Raw genomic sequence first — 19,178 nt, forward strand, 5'->3', positions numbered from 1 at the left:
TTTGTTTCTCTGCAGAAGATCAAGGCTTAGCTTGGATATGCAGAAAATGAACTAAGATACGATATGAGGAGGAGCTTCCGGCATCAGCACTCTCTGGAGGACTTGTGCCGGGGGATGATCATCAAAAAGCCTCCACAGGGATCCGGATGATGCTGCGGGTGTGGCTGCATCCAGCCCACCGTCTCCTGGACTTGCCATTGGAATGAGGAGGGAGATGTCTAGGCTGGCATGTGCATACAGTGAGACAACGAATTTGACCGGATCTGTACTGTTGGAACTCAACCAGGAGTTGGGAGGGGTGCAAGGTGTAGCACTCCAAAATCTCATGACTATAGACTATCTACGGTTAAAAGAACATATGGGATGTGAACAGATCCCAGAAATGGGCTGCTTTAATTTGTCTGATTTTTCTCAGACTGTTCAAGTACAATTGGACAATATCCATCATATCATAGATAAATTTTCACAAATGCCTAGGGTGCCTAAATGGTTTTCTTGGCTTCACTGGAGATGGCTGGTAATTATAGATTTGCTTTGTTTATGTCACCGTATTCCTATTATGTTAATATGTGTGTGCAAATTAGTTAGTAGTTTAAAACCTATACATACTTAAGGTACTCTACAAGAAGATATGTCAAAGAAATAATCAATCCTCCCATGTTTCTTTCCATATGCTACATCTATAGCTTTTCTTCTTCCTTCCTAATTACAACCCTTAAATAGAATTCGTGCCTCATATCAAATTTACCGAGTATCATAATTCCTCAGGTGGTAAAGATACCTCGAGACAAGTGCTGGGCACAGAAGCCACAGGGCATAAATCTGCAAAGAAGTAAAAAGCTAACCTTTTCAAACAATATGGCTTCTCTCTCACTTACCAACTTTACATTTCCCCGTATGGCCCCGGAAGATGACTGGTTAGCCAGTGACAGGTAAGATTCCTCAAGGGAGGAACAACCTAAGACAGGCACAGTTGCAGGGGGGCCATCAGGTGAGAATTTGGGGATCAACAGAGGTGAGGCTCAGAACCTCACCCCCCCTGCTTTGAGAGAAATCTTCTGCATCCGTGGATGTCTTGCTGCCCTTGTCTAGCCTGGATTAATACTTAGTCCATAGGCACACACCTGATCATCTGATCATCTACATTTGCCCTCTTACAGCACTAAGCTATGTTTTCTACCTTTGTCTTGCATCTACCTACCACTTCAGCATTTTATTAAAAATAAAAATAATAATAATAATAGAGGGAGAAATGTGGGATCAACATATAAATCAAGTACAAAAATCAAACAAATATTCATATTTGACCTGATTGTTTATAGGTCATATTGCATGATCAAAACCAAAAGTTTCTGTGATGACTGCCCTTGTACTGTTCACCATGTAAGAATTTATTCACTATGTAAGAATTCGTTTACCCTGTAAGAACTTGTTCGTTATGCTTCAGAAGATTGGAGACTGATGAGAATTAGACTTGAGATGGATTAATGATTGTACATTGAGCATTGGCCCCCCTATACTGAATTTTATTGTTGTTAACAACCATTTGATCAATAAATATGAGAGATGCCCTCTCAAAAAAAAAATTTTTTTTTAATAAATAAATAAATCAGCATGTGTTTGGTATTTGAAGTATGTGATATATGAAAACGAAAAGGTTTTGACCTATTCGGTACAGATTAGCCTGATAACCAACCACAGTGTAAAAAATAACTGAGTAGTAGTTTGGGCTTGTAAATTTTCATTGAAAAATTTGAAGAAAATATTAGAAAGCTTACCCCATTTGTGTAAAGAATCTCAGAGTCTTTAAACTTAGTTAAAAGTTTAATTATTGCCTCACTCCATGTTTTGAATACTTAAGAAGGTTTTTGCTTGTCCTGGTTTAAATATTGGAGGGGATTTAAGGAGTTGAGTTGTTACCTGGGCCCACTGCTTAAAGTTACTGAGATTTCTTTAACCATGGGATTAAAGACACCTTGAAAGTAATTGTTAAAATATAGTCTGTGTTAAAGAGATTTCTAAGTTGAATTCAAAGACCTAAGGAAAATGGATTTTTTAAATGATTTTCATATTACTACATTCAAAAAATCAAACTTAAACATTTTCTACATGTAAAATCTGCCCAATAACAATAATAATAATCACAATCAATGCATGCTGACAACTTCAGGTTTTTTTCTATTTTTATTTACTTACATACAAAGTAAGAAGTCTCTGGGAATAATTTCTTTTCTCTTTTTGTAGTAGACATCTCTTTGCTTTGTTTATTTATTGCTTCAAATTAAATTCGGTGTAGAACCCAGTGTTGGCCTTTGCTTTGGGGAAGGACTCTCCCCCGTTGCACAGTCTGGGAGCCTGCCAGCCAAGGGGCCCTTCCCTTCCTCCACTATAAGGTGGCAGATGTTCCAAGCGAGGCCCACTCCCCAAAGAGACCGACCGCTCTTTATTTCCTTCTACCTGGAACACTAGCCGTGACTGTCCTGCTCCCTGTTTGGGGACATACTGTTAAGAAGCAGATTTAGAAACCAGATTTTGTTTGTTCACATCACCACCCTGTGCCACCTGACTGTGTGACCTTGGGTTCATCACTTAACTCTCCGAGTCTCCGTTTGCTAATATGTAAAATCAGCACCATGATAGTGTCCTCTATAGTATTTAGCACTGTTGTTCAGATGAAGTTAATGTATATAAAGCTCTTCAGTGGTGACTGACATATATACCTGTTCAGTATTTGTTTAGTATTAGTAGTATGTAGCTGCGGAACTTTCTTTTCAGTTATGAAAAGGCGCCCATGTTTTCCCATTGAGTTCCTTTTGTCCTCGTTACTTTTTCACTGCAGGTTATTTCTGTTCCTTGCAAGCAACGTTTTCTGCCTGAAACAACCCTGGTGTAAAAAAAAACACAGCCTCAGAGCTGGGGGAAGGGGCCCCTTTACCCCCTTTTCCTGCTACAGCAGCTGAAGACCCCCTCTGTGCATCATGGGCCACCATGTGACACAGCTTGAAACCCGCTAGGATCCGGTCACACTAGGCTCCTCCTTGGTTTGTGTGTCCTGGTTTCCTTCTCTAGTTATACCTGTGGTCCTGGCCTTAGGGTTCAGGTGCTGAAAAGTGATCTCAAACTCTGGACAAATATATAAGGAGGATCTATGCTGTTTACGAGAGTCTCTTCTTACGGCAGAGGCATAAGCTCATAGTTTTACAGCATATTCAACCAGAGTCCATTTAAGAAGAAGGGGAAGGAGGGAAGGAGGAGGAGGAAGAAGGGAAGGAGAAAATGCCACCTCAGGATCACCTAGACATTCTATCTCAGGGCCACCAGACGTTCAGCGAGCTCTTCTTTGATCCCCTCTCAGGGGCAGGTTAAAAGTGACAACTCGGCATGGCATGCAGGCCTGCTGGACTGCCCTTGGTGGTCTCTCCTTCCCAAGTCCTGCTCCTTCTCTCTCCTCTTCTCATCCTATTTTACATTTCACAGGTACCAGACTCCTGCCGTGTCCTGTGTATCCCATGCTCCTTCATGCTTCTATGTTTATGTGCATTTCTCCCCTCCTTGCCGTTTGTCCAGCGATCAGCCACCAGTCACCTTCAAGCTTCAGATCACACACTGTCTTCCTGGAAGCAGCCCCTGACTTTCCCAGGCATGTTGGTAAATTGCTTTCTTTGCTGCCCATGGCACCCCACACATAACCCCATTTTGTACTCATTTTGGCCTCCTGTGGGCAGGGTATGTGTCTGTCCATCAGTTTGCGCCCACTGCCAATCCAGTCCTTGACACAGAGTTGGTGGTCATGAGCATTTACTAAACAAGGTCTTCCCCAGACCGTCTGTCCTTCTCTGGTGGGCCTTCTTCCCTTTGCCCAGCTGTTAGGGCATTATCCCAGCTGGAAATTGGTTGTTGGGGGACACACTGGTTCAATTTCTGTACCTCCTTTTGACGATGCTCTATGAGGGCAGAGGCTGTCTTCCTTTGTCCTGCCGTGTCTCCAAGGCCTAATGCGAGAGACCTAAGAAGGTACTCGAACAACTATGTATTAAACAGAATAATCAACCCATCCACTTACCTATTGGCATGCCCCTCTAAATCCAAGCCCACCACGTCCTTAAATAAAGCTGTCTCTCCAAACGGATGGACTGTCATGTTCTGATTGCCCCAGCGTGAGCGGCTAGCTGAGCTTCCCTGAGAAACAGAAGCATGTAACTTGGAATCTGTACATACCAGGGTTTGGTGTGAAGATGAAATGATTCTGATGCCCGTAGCATTGACTCTGGCCCTGTGATATGAAAGAGAACGGAAAGCATGTTCAAATATCACTCTCTGGGGACAGTGTGACAATGTTAAAATAAACTCACAGCAAATGCTGTTAGCATGGACTGAAGGGAATATTTGGACTTCTGCAGAAATGAAACCCAGAAGGTAAGGGCCATGATACCATGAGTACATAGCTCTCTCCCTCACTGCCTCCTACCCCCCACACCCCGACCCTGCCTATGACCACTCAGCCTCGTCCTCCGTCCAACCTACAGAGGAAGTCAAGTCTCTGAATTTCCTCCCGTTGCTACTCTTCTATGAAGGTGACAAAAGACACCATATTTTGTTTATTCTATGCAATAGTTTCTTTAATAAAATATGAAGTGTTTTATGGTAACAGACAACATCTTACCAAAAAAAAAAAAAGCAACTTAAAAAATTCCGAACGAAACATTCATCTACCCACAATTGCTGAGGATGCTGGAGCTGCCTCTGGGACACCTGTGCCTGCCCGTATGTGATCTGCCCGACAGAGAAACAAATGAAATCTAATCCCACTGGTGTTTTTCCTCCAGCGTGCATGCTTCATTCCTCTGTAGACTCTTCTAGAAGCGCACACATATCAATCCATCTGCCCTAGACCACTGGGCAGTCGTCATCTTGCCATTGTTACCCAAGGACACAGAAGGGCAGCTGTTCGGTAATCTACAAATTGCCAAGAAAGCACCCATCCCACTGTTCTCATCTGGAGCACCACAGCATAGATCTCTGTGGTCATTCCTTGTCAGTGGACCCCAGAGCAGGCTTTTGTCTTGCATGGTGGGTCTTTTGAGTCAACCAAACAGGTTTCTATTCTCACCTGACAGCATACTCTGTAACCACACACACATTACTTAACCTCTCTGAGCCTTCTCTTTCTCATCTGTAAAATGAAGACAAGTTGCCACAACCTCACAGAGCTCGTATGAGGATGAATTAAATGTAAAACTATTTATACAAGATCTTTAGATCATCCCTGACCCACAACGGTGCTAGATTCACATTATTGCCGAAGTTCCCTTTGCAATAGTGAGGGTCAGAACTGGTCAGATACTGGATTAGTCATTCAAAGCTTTGGTTTTACTGCTGAAGAAACCGCGGCCCAGAGAAACTCATTAACTTCCTCAGGGTCCTGCATACAAATACAGGAACAGTCATTCATTCATTTGTACATTTAATAAACACATAAACAATGCTTATTATAATGTATCAGACTCTGTTTTAGGTGTTTAACAAGTATCAGAGCATTTAGCAATTGCAGAAACCCTGTGACATAGAAATTATCATCATCTGTGTTTTACAAATGAGGACGCTGAAGGTTCGGTAACGTGCTCAATCCCAGGCTTGTAATCAATGAAAGCGGGACGCAAACCCAGGCAGCGGGCTGTAAAGTCTGTGCATTGAGCCCCTTGCCTGCTCTTAGCGCCTGTGGTACCCACCCTGCTTCATTTATATCCATCTACAGCCTCCGCCTCCGACCTGCTCTCCCGCCCCCTCCTTCCTCCCTTCCTCCCGCCTGCTCCCTGTCCTAATTAATAAGAATGAGAGTGAAATGACTTTCTCGTAAAATCTCACCGAGCAAAGGCTGAGGAAAAGCTGCGTGTTACTACTTTACTAGAGAGAATTCCAACAAAGCTGGAGAGAGAAAAGGGAGGCAGGAGGGGAGGAGGGGACGCACCGGGGAGTGTCATTGATCTGGCTGCCGCTAGGTATTGTTTCATTACAAGGGGCCTTTTCTAAAAGGCATACGAACTACTGCACCAAAGAACTAAGTCTCTGCTGGTGGGAGAGGGAGCAGAACGTGCGTTCACTGGCTCCGACCTCCCATCCACCTGAGGTTCGGCTCCATGGGACCCTTACCCTCCTGCACTTCCTGGACTGTCATGCAAGGTCACGGCTGGGCTTCTGGCATCGCCCGTATCAGCGGCAGCGGAGAGACTCCTGGAGAAGGTTGTCAGGTGAGGGCTGGAGCCCTGCAGAATGGGGTGGGGGGAGCGGGGGGACTGGCTGAGGGCCCAGAAAGGGAGGTGGAGCCTCGCGGTGGAGCGGGTGATAAACCTGCCCAAGAGAGAGGATGAATCCTCTGGACATGCAGATGGAGCCGGGAGTTCCATGCACAGTGTTTCTGCCATTCCTATTTTATCCTGAGACTAACTGTGTAATTTGGGACGGGGCTCTTAATTTCCATCTATCATGCTTCCATTTATGGGATATTAGGAAGATCAAATAAGCTCACGAACAGGAAAGGCAAGCATCCCTGATTACTCAGGGAGTTGGTGATAGAGCCAAAAGAAATACCTAGCTTTTGAGGTGGCCGACTGATACCACTCAAGCAGCACTCTAGAGTAAGACACAGCCAGCTGCAAGCCAGCTGTGACAGAACCCCGACTGCAGACGTCACGGGAGCGTCTGTGTGTGGCTGTGCAGCCTCTCCCTTCACGTACACACAACTAGAAATGTAAACTTACAACTAGTCAAGAAATTGAGTTCTCCTTCTTTCCTAACTTCTGAGTTGTCAAAAAGATTTTATTCTCAATTTATAAACATATCAATACCCCGCCTCAAGTTGGCATCAGCAGCTGACAAATATTCCCTTCTATACCTTACTGTGACTTCAGTCAATTAAGCATCGAAGATACTTGGTATTTTTGATAAAGCACAAGATAAGAATAATGATCATTTATTAAGCACCACTTAGGTACCAGAGACTCTGCTAGGTGCTGTATATCCATTAGAATTGTTCACGTACTAGTCGCTTCTGATGTTCTGGGACTGCTCCATGCAGGGCAACATGTGCAAACCCCCACAGCCCTGGGACATCAGTGCTGGTATGAATATCTGCTTTGCAGATGAGGAAAATGAGACTCAGAGAGACTAAGTAACTCGTCCCACATTGCACAGCTGGGCTGGAGCTGAATTGAGATTATTGATGAGGCATCTGGCTCTAGAGTCCATGCTTTACACTCTTAACTCGTTGCTATTTAAAACTCACCATGACCCAGTTTGGCCTCTAGGCTGCTGTGCTGCAAACCTGCTTGTAGCATCAAGTGTGAACTCTGCAGGAGTGCCACCCAACCCCAACCCCACCAACCCCTTTCCACCCTATGCCACTCTGCCTGTTAGGAAAGTTACAGTTCAAACCCTGATCGGCTACATTGTAGTTCTATGACCAGGAAGGAGTCACCTGCACTCTTTGATCCTCTGTGTCTATCTGCAAAATGAGGGAAAACCCTTCCTTTACATGGTCTTATGAATTGCCATTGAACCTGTGTGGGCAAACCTATCAAGCCCAGGAACACAGAGAGGTGTAGTCAATTCCCTGCTTCTGAACTTCTGAACTTCAACTGAGATTAGTTTGCAATTGATCTGGGTGCTTCCCAGCTGCCCCCAGGCAAAATGTCCCTCCCACGCTTCTCTCCAGCCTTGGGAGTGAGCGCACTGGGCTATATTTATCATAGCATATGGCATGTGTCTGTCCTCTTCCTGAGTTATTTGAGGGCAAAGTTTCTGGGTTTACCTCGTGCCCCCGAGCCTTCATAGGTTCTGACAAATGCAGGAGCTTAGTAGGTTAATGCCTACTGAATAAATGAGTGAACACTGAATGCAGTATTTTCTGATCCATAGCAGGAGGGAAGTAATGACTTGGTGACTTGGGATTTGACTTGGTTAGATCTATGCGCTCCGGGATTGATCTCTAGGGGAACACAGTTGAGAGGGATTATTTTTTAGCTTTTCTGTGCTCAATTCGACTAACATTTCACTAACATCCACAATGAGCCTGAAGCAGGGAAAGGCAGGGCCGGATGTTCAAGAAGAACTCTTGGCCCTGCCCTAATTTCTGGGCTCATCAATGCCAGTTCTTCCAAACCCTTGCACAAATTAGCCACTTGAGAAGCATTTTTAATGAATACATGTTTGTCCATGTTCTTTGCCCTCAGCTCGGCTGAAAAGAAAGCAGACAGGCTCCAAGATAAAAGAAATTTTCTCTTTCTCACACCCACCCACCTACACACACACACACACACACGTATATACATGTTATATTTTCCAGGTTTAACAAGAAACAATCTTATTTCAAGTAGCATGGAAATAGCGGGCCTGCCTCCTCCTTCTGGCTGGGGTTTTAAAATAGTTTTACGACTGCCTGACCCAGGTTTGTAATGGAATATTTCCCACAACCAGGAGGGCTGTGCCCTGCGTGCCCATCTCTGTGCTCCCATTGGGCTGAGGCAGCCAGCAGTGGGGAGGCAGGACCCGGCGCTGCCCAGGTGGGGCTCCCCTAATGGTCCCACACCAGCCTGCTGCTGAGTTCATCTGCACCACAGCGTGCAGTTCAGTGTAGTGTGAGGCACAAGATAAGCAGGGTTTGGGGAAGCAGACTGGATGCTGCTATGCCCACCTCCCTGGTGCCCAGCGTTTACAGAGGATCCCAGGTAATCTAACGGCATGAAAGCCATTTCCAGGCAAGCAAGGCACATTTCTGGGAGACCCACCGAGCTTGTATTGACAAGCGGCAGAGCTGAGCTCCTCCTCTGTGAACTGGTTAATAATTCCCTGCGGGAGTATGGCCATGGATGAAATCAGACAGAGCATGTAAATGGCCTGGGATGGAAAGACAATGACGGGGACTTTTGCCCTCTTTATGTAGTACCACGTCCACAGAGTGCCCTCATCCTCAGCATGAGGCTCCGTTCACGTTCGCATGTTCATGCATTTGTGTACAGAATTGCCCCCGCGATCAGACCTGATGGCATTTCCGGCCCCACAGCACACTCCTTTAGGGATTCTTACTATAAATCCCTTTTTATTCCTCCCTCACCCAATATAATCACCCCTTGCTCTTAACATACAGGGATAAAAAGCCCCATGAAGCATAGTGCTAAACTGGAAAATAGAGTTGACTAGAAAATTAAGTTATTGCTGTTCTTGCTGCTTTTTTTTCCGCTGAGCATGCATTGAATATAGTCATCGATAGGATGATGGCCATTTATAACGAATTTGGAAAAATCCTGATCACAGGGAATTGTGTTTCTAAGTCACAAAGACAATGGCACTGTCCTGCAGCCCTGTTCAGCTGTCGTTATTCCAAGTCCTGCGTTTCAAGAGACACCCTTGGAGACTGCAGGACTTAGAGGGAAGACTGTCAAACAAAAGGTCAGTTCTACTCCAAACTGAGCCAGTGACAAGTCGCAGGGCCCTGGGTCTGCCTCCTAGAGGCAGGGACTCCTCATCTGTAAAACCCTGGAGGTGGCATTTGTCTTTTTCGGGGCTTTAAAGCTGAAAATGCTTCTGTCACCAACACCATTCAGGCCTGGCTTCTTCCAAATCCTGACAGAATTGGGATACTGCTAACTTACATGGAATCTCTATGCAATTAGAAAAAAGGCACTTGCTGGGTGGGTGCAGCCCCACAGCTTGGGGAGCAGACAGCCACTTTATGAGAAGAAAAGTCCCACTTGCTTTGTATAGGTGCAGTCTTGCAGCAGAGTTTACAGTTTGGCCAGAAGAGAGTGGGCTGCATTCCAGCTGTTATGCATCCCCTTTTTGCAGAACTATATGCCGTGACCCTGCACAGTCTCTTCTTGCCACAGTACAGTTGCATTTGATGAGTCCTTTGCCCTGACTGTGTTATTTTAAAATATACAAGTGGAATCTTGTTGGCAAAGTCTTTTCCACTGGGCCCGACAAGCTCTGGGAGAGACCTCCCCATCATCGGACTGGTCCAGGGTCTGCACACACATCCACCACGCTGCTCTGGAGCCCTGCTCCATGCCTTCTCCTCGGGATTTCATGAGCTTGTGAGGGTAGAGAAAAGGTCTGCTGCTTCTCTGTTTTCTTCTGCACCCCACACAGTGCTGGGTTCTTGATCATGCTCAGAAAATATGAGTGAGATGGAGGAAGGAAGGAAGGGAAGGAGGGAGGGATGGGAGGGAAAGAGCGGGGAGACGTCAGTGAGCGTATCTGTGGGCACTGCTTCCCTGTTGGCTCAGCAGGGCTTCACCTGTGCCTCCTGCATCACATCTGGTGTGAGCTTGCTGTGAACAAACTCATCTCTGCAGTCCGTCCTCCCCCCCCCCCCACTAGAATAACTCAGGGGCAGGGAGTAGGCCTTTCTCACCTTTGCCTTCACAAGGCATGTGGCACCCTAGCTAGCTCATGGGTGGGGCCCCACCCCTGATAATGAGCAGAGGGAAAGCAAGGAGAGAAAATGATCTGCAAAGCCCACTGCCTGTGCTCCATGCATCCCAGCACACCAGCCCCACCCGGCCGCGCCAGGCCGCCCGGCTCTGCTCCTGCGTGGACCCAGACCTTTTTCCCTCCCAACTCAGCTGACTTTAGCCTCCCTGATGGGGTTTTGGCATGGATGTCCCCCACTAGCTGTGCCCACTCCCCAGGCTGGGGTGCGGACCCTTGGCACTGTGATTCCTTTCTTGGTTTTGACTCTTTGTCAGATCAGTAGTTTGTTTAGAGCATTGGCACTCAGTCTAGGCGTGGCCACGCATTCGCTTTGGGACACTGGTCAGATGACTCCGTTTCTAAGCCCCTATCTTCACATCTGTAAAACAGGATGATGGGCATCTTACCTGGTTTACTGGAAGACCGACAAGGCTATCCACAAAGGCAGCTTGACAGAGGGGACACTCGGTCAGGGGTTTGTTCCTAGGGCTGTTCTCTGATCCAGGTCAGCAAACCTTTCCTTATATTTTCTTTAAAAATATAAAATTTATTCTTACTCTGTGGGCCATAAAAGACAACCATCATGCGTGAATTTGGCCTGTGGGCCACTAACTATTGCATTAAGTATCTGAAGGAGTCATTTACTTATAATTTTTTCAGTTATTCTTCATTGAATTGTATGCAGGAAAACATGCCTCTGTGTGTGTGTGTGTTTTAAGAATGAGAAGATTCATGACATCTGTAGGCTCCATCCCTTAACATCTTAATCTATAATCAAAATACAAGCTCCCTCTTATTGAATATTTATATGCAGCAGGCCTGGCATCCAGTATTTCACTTTATATTATCAATTATCTAATTAATTACTTATATTACCTATTTCTATATTAATCTTTCATATGTCATCATACATCATCAACCTCATCTTATAGATGAGGCCAAGGGGGCTCAGAGTGGGTGAGGAATTTATGCAATGTCACCCAGCAAATAAGAAGTAGAGACAGATTCCATCTCAGGGCTACTCAACCCTAGAGCCCTGGATTTTCAGCACAGTTCATTCAGTCTCTATCTTCCCTGACTCCTTGGGTCCCGTCCTGGGTCCTGGCCTGCCTGCTGGCTCCTCCATCATGGAAGGGGAGGAAGATTCTGCTTGGTATGCCCCACACACATTCTGAGCCAGGTGTCCCTCCTCTCTTATCAGTCACTAAGCCCAGTAAAATTGGAAAAGAAGGTCTGGAAAGGGTCATAATCAGTCCAGAAAAGCTTCAGAAAATAGATGTCAGGGAGGACTCAGCCAGTGCTTGTTCCCCAAGTTGCCTGGAGAGTTGGTTGTGGACACAGCAGCCTTATCTGTGAGCTGAAGTCAGGAGCCAAGGCCACGTGGGGTGCTGGGGACTTTGGAGGAGAAACATTTGGTGGTTGCATAAGGTTCAATGTGCTCTAGGGTCAAGGTAAGTCAGAAATTCAAATAAATGAGTGATAGTGGAAAGAAGAGGGGTGGCTTTGCATGATATATGTCAGGGATAGAAACTAGATAAATTCACCAGAAATGTACTATCGATCTCTTTGGGAGAGCAGAACATTTTGTCTTGCCAAAGGTTCTGAGGTCAGCCATCGGCTGATAAGCAGTTTATAAGCTTTTCTGGTCAGATGATATTTTGAAAAGTTCGTAGCTGTCTGCAGTTGGGTCAGGGTGGTGAGCTTCGTTATGATGGCTACTATTAGTATCCTTATTTCTCATGGCAAAAATTCTTCTTCAAAGCCTGCTGTGGTACCCCATAGACAAGGGTTTCCCAAACTGCCAGGTGCATGCAGCTCACCCAGGGGTCCGTTGAAAGGAAAATTCTGACTCAGCAGGGTCTGAGATTCGGCCCTAAATTTCTAACCAGCTGCATTTCTACCCTGGGGATGTAAATGCCGCTGGTCCAGGGATCACAGTCCAGGTAGGGAGGCTCAATGCACCACATCCTAGGTGCATACTTGGCCCTACCTTTCAACAACCTGGAGAATCCGAGGAGGGTTCCAAGATGGATTTTGTCTATAGCTGACTTACTGAAGAAAGGTTAGGGGTCAGGATACAAGAGTCCAAATCTTGGTCTGTCCCTTGTTTGTAATGGGACCCATGGCAAATTATTTTGACTCTGAGTTCTACTTTCCTCATTTGTAAAGTAGAAAAAGCACTTATTGCACAGAGTAAGTGGATTGGAGGATTAAATGCAATAATGCATGCACAGACACTCAGCATGTTATTATGTGTATGAATCTGAAATTATTCTCAAAGGTAAGCCGTCATTCCACGTGCCCTTAGGCACCACCCTTAGGCCACAGGTGGGCACTGAGAGTGTCCGTGGGCCATTATTTCTCTCGAGTGGAGCATTGACTCGGGGCTTGAGAGTTTGGAAAAGCAAGTTCTTTTCCGGCCTCTGTTCTCATCCCTTGCCCAACCGGGATGGTCCCCTCTCCTTCCCCTCTCTGCCCCTGCCCTCCTCTCCCTTGCTACCCCCAACTGCCCACATGGTCGCCCCTAGTTCTCTGCCGCCATGTTCCTGTTTGAAGGTTTGCTGTCCTGTCAGGGCAGGCCTCTCCAAGCCCTTCCTGCTGCAAGCCCCCTCCAGCAACTAGAATTGGGGCCCCTCCCAGCCCAGCAGACAGGGGAGAAACTGCCACAGGGTCCCCCAACCTTGACCCGCCTGTTCACACAGCTTCTCTCACCAGCTGCTCCACTTTCTCATGACCTGGATCATTTCCCGTCAAGTACGAGCACCTCCCGCTGCCCCTCCACGCTCTGCCATGTTGTGTCTGGCAGGAGGGATCTTGACTCACTACCAAAGGCCCAGGGTTTAAATATAGCCCTGATGGCACCCAAAACATGGCCAACAGGATAAAACATAGAAATAGGACTTCATCAAAATGACAAACTTTTTTCATCGAAGTACATGATCAAGAAAGTAAAAGACAACCTCCAAAATGGGGGGAAGTATCTGCAAACCATGTATCCGATAAGGGTCTAGTATTCAAAATATAGAAACAACTCTTACAAGTGCAAATAGGAATAGGAATTAATGGATGAATGACAGAGACTCTTTCCCCGAATCAGATCAGCACAATTGGAGTTGTTAGGCAATGGCTGGAGACTGACATGATCTACAAAGTCAAGGGTGCAGGCGGTGCAGGGAAAGAAGGCCTGATGTCCTTGACTCTCTTCTTTCCCAGTTTTCTCATCTTCTCTTCCGCCTTCTGAAGCAGTTTCAAGCTCCCGTGCATGGGTGGTGACTTTAATCCAGAAGACCGATCTCACTTGGCTTCTGATTTCTCCAAACACCTCACCCTCCCTAAGCCTCAGGCCAGGAGGCTGGCTGACAGGAAGGGGTGCGTGTTTGTTTCTGTCATGACTGAGTGTGAACAAGAGGAGGACATTGTCATTTCCTGAGCACCTGCCATGCACCAGATGTGTTACCTAAGTTATTACACACAATGTCCACAATCATCGAGGTGGCAGCAATTATAACTTCATGGGGCAGCTGGGGCAGCTGGGGCTCGGAGGGCTGAGGAGGCTTTCCCAGCCTTAATGGCTAAGAAGAACAAGATGTTCCTGAACCCCAAATCCTGTTTTCTGTGCTCTAGCTGTATGCTTATTCAGTGGGGTGTGTGTATGTGCAGAATATGGGGGATCATTAAAGAGTGAATAGCGTGGGACATAAGCAGGGACTTCCTTGTCCACCTTTGGCTGCGCAGCTATAAGGAAGCTGCTGTCTTGTCTCATCAGAGGCTGCCCTCTGCGCTGGCCCAGGAGCAGGAGCAAGGGGGCAGGGCTAATCCCTCCTCAGCTCCTGGATATTTTGCTAAGACTCACCCCCTGCAGTTGGGAATATTTGGTGGCCATGGATGGCACAGAGCAGTTTGAGCAGAATGAAGATGTGGCACATGGGCTGTCAGAAGATGAGCAGCAGGAAGAAATCCAGACATCAACAGGAGAGTGCTTGCCAGTGGGCAGGCATTGGATTTCCATGCTGTAAAGGTGTCTGTATCCCAAGGGGACTCCTGTCCTTCCGGGGGAGGGAGCATGCAGTTCCATAACACAGGAAATCGGCCAATTTCCAAACAAACTCTGATCCTACTGGGGTTTCTATTTGTCCAGCAATGGCGTACAAATAAATGGCTCTTACCAAAAAGCAACAAAGAGCAGAGAGAACAAATGAGTGCCAATGCATGGAGCTATGTCCCATCGTGGTGATGACCCACCATGCCCTCCCTGCTGTTTAGGTCACGTCCTCCTGACTGCCTGCACTGCAACGGACTGCAACGGCTCCCTTTTGCATATTATTTAGTCAGTGTCTCTCTGATTTGTCCGTCCACCACAATCATTTAGGAAGCTTTAAAAATCCTGGTGCCCAGGCCTTACTCTGGAGACCAGTTCAGCCTGTATCTCGGGCGTTGGTATTTCATTTAATCTCCGTGTGATACTCCAGTGCGGCTGAACTGTGAGAACTCCTGGCATTGCATCAACTGATGTTCATAAAAACCTTCCCACGATACGTTTTCTTCTTCTCATTTTGAGACTTCTGCTTAAATCAAGCGCTGATGCTCTTACTGCTCAGCTTGCCTCTGGAAGTGGGTTCAGGGCACGTAGAGGGTACTAGAAGACATAGTGGCCAAAGTGGCTGGGGAGGTGGTGTTGCCGTGGGGCAGGGAATGGCACGCTAAAGGCAGTCCCAGAGCCCCTGTGCAGACAAGGCATGGAGACACAGGGGGTGCCGAGACGGATAGGCATGGCCTCCGATCGAGAAGGTCATGATCCACATGCTTCAAATCCTAGCTCTTCCACTGACTGTCTTAGCATCACCTAGGAACTGGTTAGAAATGCAAATTCTCACACCAGAACTACTGAATCTGAAACATGGGTCAGGGGTTCAGCAATCTGTGTTAACGAGTCTTCTAGGTGATTCTGGCTACACTAGAGACCTATGAGGCTAGCGCTCTGGTCTGGATCGTGGGACGTGGGAGCTTCATTTCCTTTGTTGTGGGATGGGGTTGATAACCCAGATTTCATAGGATGAAATGAATGTGTGCATTAAAGGGCCTAGGGCTTTACTTGGAAAGTAGTAACAATGACGGCAACACTTAGTATTTCTCTCCACCGGGCATCGCACTTCATGCTTTATCTAGATAATCTAATTTAATCCCCCCACCAATCCTACAAATCAGTTACTATTTGTCTCATTTTACAGGTGAAGAAATGGATGCGCACAGGCCTAAGGACACCACCCGGAGCAGTCTAGGTCCAGAGGCCCTGCCCTGCACCCCTGCCTCCCACGGGAGTCACACATCCAGGTCCACAGGAGAAAGTAAGATTGACCAGTAAGTACAATTCACGAGGAAGCGTATTGAGTCTCCCAGCCACTGTCTCCCCTTTCCTGGTAAGACTGAAAAAGAGAGGACAGCATCCTCTGTTTCTGCAACTTTGGAGAAAATTCACCAATGATTAAAGGACATTTTCATACGGAAGACCAAACAGGGTATTGAAATAAGACCAAATGACCGAAGTGAGAGAAGCAGGTTGAAAGAGAGAACAGAAGGTCTGGCATGTCTCCAGATGCCCTGGGAGAACAATGTGAAAGGCTTACTAAGAAGATATCACCCTCTGCCCCACCGGAACCAGAATGGGAAAGCTGACGGAAGTCTCATCACAGGATGAGAGCCCCACCCGTGGAGGCGGCTGAGACCTGTGGAGGAGACGGGGTGTGGAGGCAGGCGGGCCCGGGGGCCTTCCATTCTGCCTCTGCCCGCTGTGTGACCCGTGCCTTGGTCTCTGAGTGTCAGTGTCCTTGTCTCTATAATGGCAGTAAGCGTGAGATGTGGTGACACACATGACCCCTGTGGCACACAGATTATTGAGTGCTCAGTAACTACTGATGGGATGGGCCTCAGAAAGAAAGAAGTGACTCCAAGTGCCCCTTCACTCTCAAAGCTAAGGGCTTGGCAGTGTCATATTTTGGGCACTGGTTCTGTGTTAAGCATTTTTCAGCTGTCGTCTCGTTTAATTTTCCCTATTACTTAGACACAGACTCCACTTATATTGACAGTCTGGCTCAACTATCATTGGTGTGTGTGTGTGTGTGTGTGTGTGTGTGTTTCAACTGGCATAGCCACTCATGTAGTTGGGAGCAAGAATTAGAGGTAATCTATTCCCACCACCTCATTTTCCATATGGGGAGATGAGACATGGAGAAGAGAAGACATTTTGTAGGGTCCCCGGAAGCAGTGTTGGAATGCAGCCTTATGGTGCCTTTGCGTTAGCTAAGAGCAAATGCACATTCATAGGTAAGTATGAAATGCATTTACCAATCCAAGCATATCAGAACTTTCCATCGTGACTATGCACTTTTTAAGTAAGGTAGTTAGAAGCAGAGGCTTTGGGGTCACACTGACACAGGTCAGAGTCCCAGCTGTGCAATCTTGGTCAAGGATCTCCCTGTCTCTGACCCACAGGTTCCTCAACTGTGGACTTGCTGATTTATGAGTAGTTGAGATGCAGGAAAATGCAGAACTGCCTGTTAAGCCCAGAGTGGTTAGACAGCAATTGCTGCAATTGCACAATCTTAGCATATAATTATTGCCCGTCACGACCATCCTGAGGGATATGTGCTCCTTAACTGCACGTAAAGGAGAAGATGGACAGCTCAGACACCTAAGCACCATTTTTGTTCCTTGTGTGTGTGTTGTGTGTTTTGATTTGACATATGTTTTAAAATCCACAAGACATTGCAATTATTGTTTTGTGAAGTCCACATTTATTTATATTTCTCCTTACCGATGTCCTTTCACTCCCATGTTTCTCCCTGGGACTGTTTGCCTTGTCTGAAGAACACTTGGTATTTAGTGTTCCCTTCTGTTGTGATTCACCTGAAGGTGCCATTTTCATTTTTGAAAATATATTTCTACTGCCTATATAGAATTCTAGTGGGCAGTTTCTTTCTGCGATTTGCTGTCATTCCATTGTCTTCTGACTAACATTGTTTCTGTTGAAAGGTTAGCTATCAGTCTTATTTTTGTTCCTTTGAAATAAATCTGACTTTCCTTCCTACTTGGCTCCTTCCCTCTCTCTCTCTTTCCTCTCTTCCTTCTTTCTTCAAATAATAAAGTATCACAAGCATACAAAATTGCATTTGGCATAAGTGTACATACAAGTGAATGAACTCTCACATACCCGTAGAATCAACAAACAGATAAAGAGGCATCATGATGAGCCCCTCCTCACCACTGTCACATCATTTCCCCTAACTACTCCCCAACATAGTCTCAAGAGCCACTCCCACTGCCATCACTACACATGAGTTTTCCCTGCTTTTGGACTTTATATAAAATGAATCATGCAGTATATACTTCTCTGTCTGGCTTCCTTTTCAGCATTATGTCTGGGAGATTCACCCGGGCTGTTATGTGTAGTTGCAGAGGCTGTGTTCTCATTGCTGTATAATATTTCAAGGAGAAAATATTCCACAGTTAATTTACTTATTCATTCTACAGTAGATGGGATTTGGGTGATTTTCAGTGACGAAGACTGTTTCTATGGGTATTCTAGCACAGTCTTGGGTGACCGTAACTAGGAGTGGAAATGCTCTGTCAAAATATATGTATGCATTCAGCTGCTATACATGTTGCCAAATGGTTATTGAAAGTGGCTGTGTGTCCACCTGCAGTGACTAAGAGCTCCTGCTCTTCCATACCACCCTAACACTTGTCTTTTATTTTTTAGCCATTCTAGGAGGTGTTGCACCATTTCTGAGCTCAGTGTGAACACTTGATTAGACTTGAAACCACAAGTTCACAAGCTATTGCAGATCAGAAACCAGAAAGGTGAGGCAGCCAGCAGAGAGGCAGGAAGGGAAGCATCTAAGGACTACAGATCCTGAGGCGAGATGAAGCATTATTTCTGCTTTACAGATGAAGAAGGCAAGACCCAGTGAGTGGAAGTGACTTACCTGAGACCACACAGGCGGGAGAAGACAGGAAATGGGTTTCACTAAGGTTTGCCTGACTTCTAAGCCCCAGCAGTACCAGCCTAGGCACGTGGCTCCTCATTTCTACTTCTGGGCCCACTGCTGACCTGCTCCTCCTGAATTGCCCTGCCTGCCTTTTAGATCTTAGTTCTGGGTCTCACTTTTTTGCATGTAACTATCAATGAAGGCCAGTGATTGGAATATGTTTTTTTATTTTGTTCTTATTTTGATTTGCAGACTGGGAGACTAAAGCTCATACTGGTGAAGTGACTTCCTTAGTGTCTTATAGCTAACTGATGGCTAACCAGACTCCTGGCCTGATAAGCTGCCCACCTCACCTCCTGTCACTGCCTCTGTGGCCTCCAGGGCAATGCTAAGAAAATGAGAAGATGAATTTGTTTTACTTCCTTGATATGAATTGATGTTGGTTTTATACCAACAGGTGAGGACTGTTTCCAAATGGTGTGTGTGTGTGTGTATGTGTATGTGTGTGTGTGTGTGTGTGTGCATGCACACAGAAACACTCATGCAGGTTCACAGAAAGGGTTTTATCAATGTCACTGTGTTAAGGGTGAAAATGTATTAAAGAATAAAAGCATTCATGGCTCAGAGTGCTGCCTGAGATTCTGGGAATGTGAGGAAATGTGTTTACAGTTTAGCCTTAGGTCCTGGATATGATCCAGAAATAGTCAGCAGAGGAACCTGGCTTGT

At 46.2% G+C, this 19,178-nt stretch overlaps 1 long non-coding RNA gene across 1 annotated transcript; it reads left to right on the top strand.

Annotated features, from left to right (window-relative positions):
• The first annotated feature begins 5,479 nt into the window (after positions 1 to 5,479).
• Positions 5,480 to 19,065, top strand: LOC118972851 (uncharacterized). The gene is made up of 3 exons (XR_005061986.2): positions 5,480 to 6,248; positions 15,696 to 15,825; positions 18,224 to 19,065. It is a non-coding gene; the product is annotated as an uncharacterized lncRNA (long non-coding RNA).
• Positions 19,066 to 19,178: the final 113 nt, after the last annotated feature.

Source organism: Manis javanica, chromosome 2, assembly GCF_040802235.1.
Source record: "Manis javanica isolate MJ-LG chromosome 2, MJ_LKY, whole genome shotgun sequence".
NCBI lineage: Eukaryota > Metazoa > Chordata > Mammalia > Pholidota > Manidae > Manis > Manis javanica.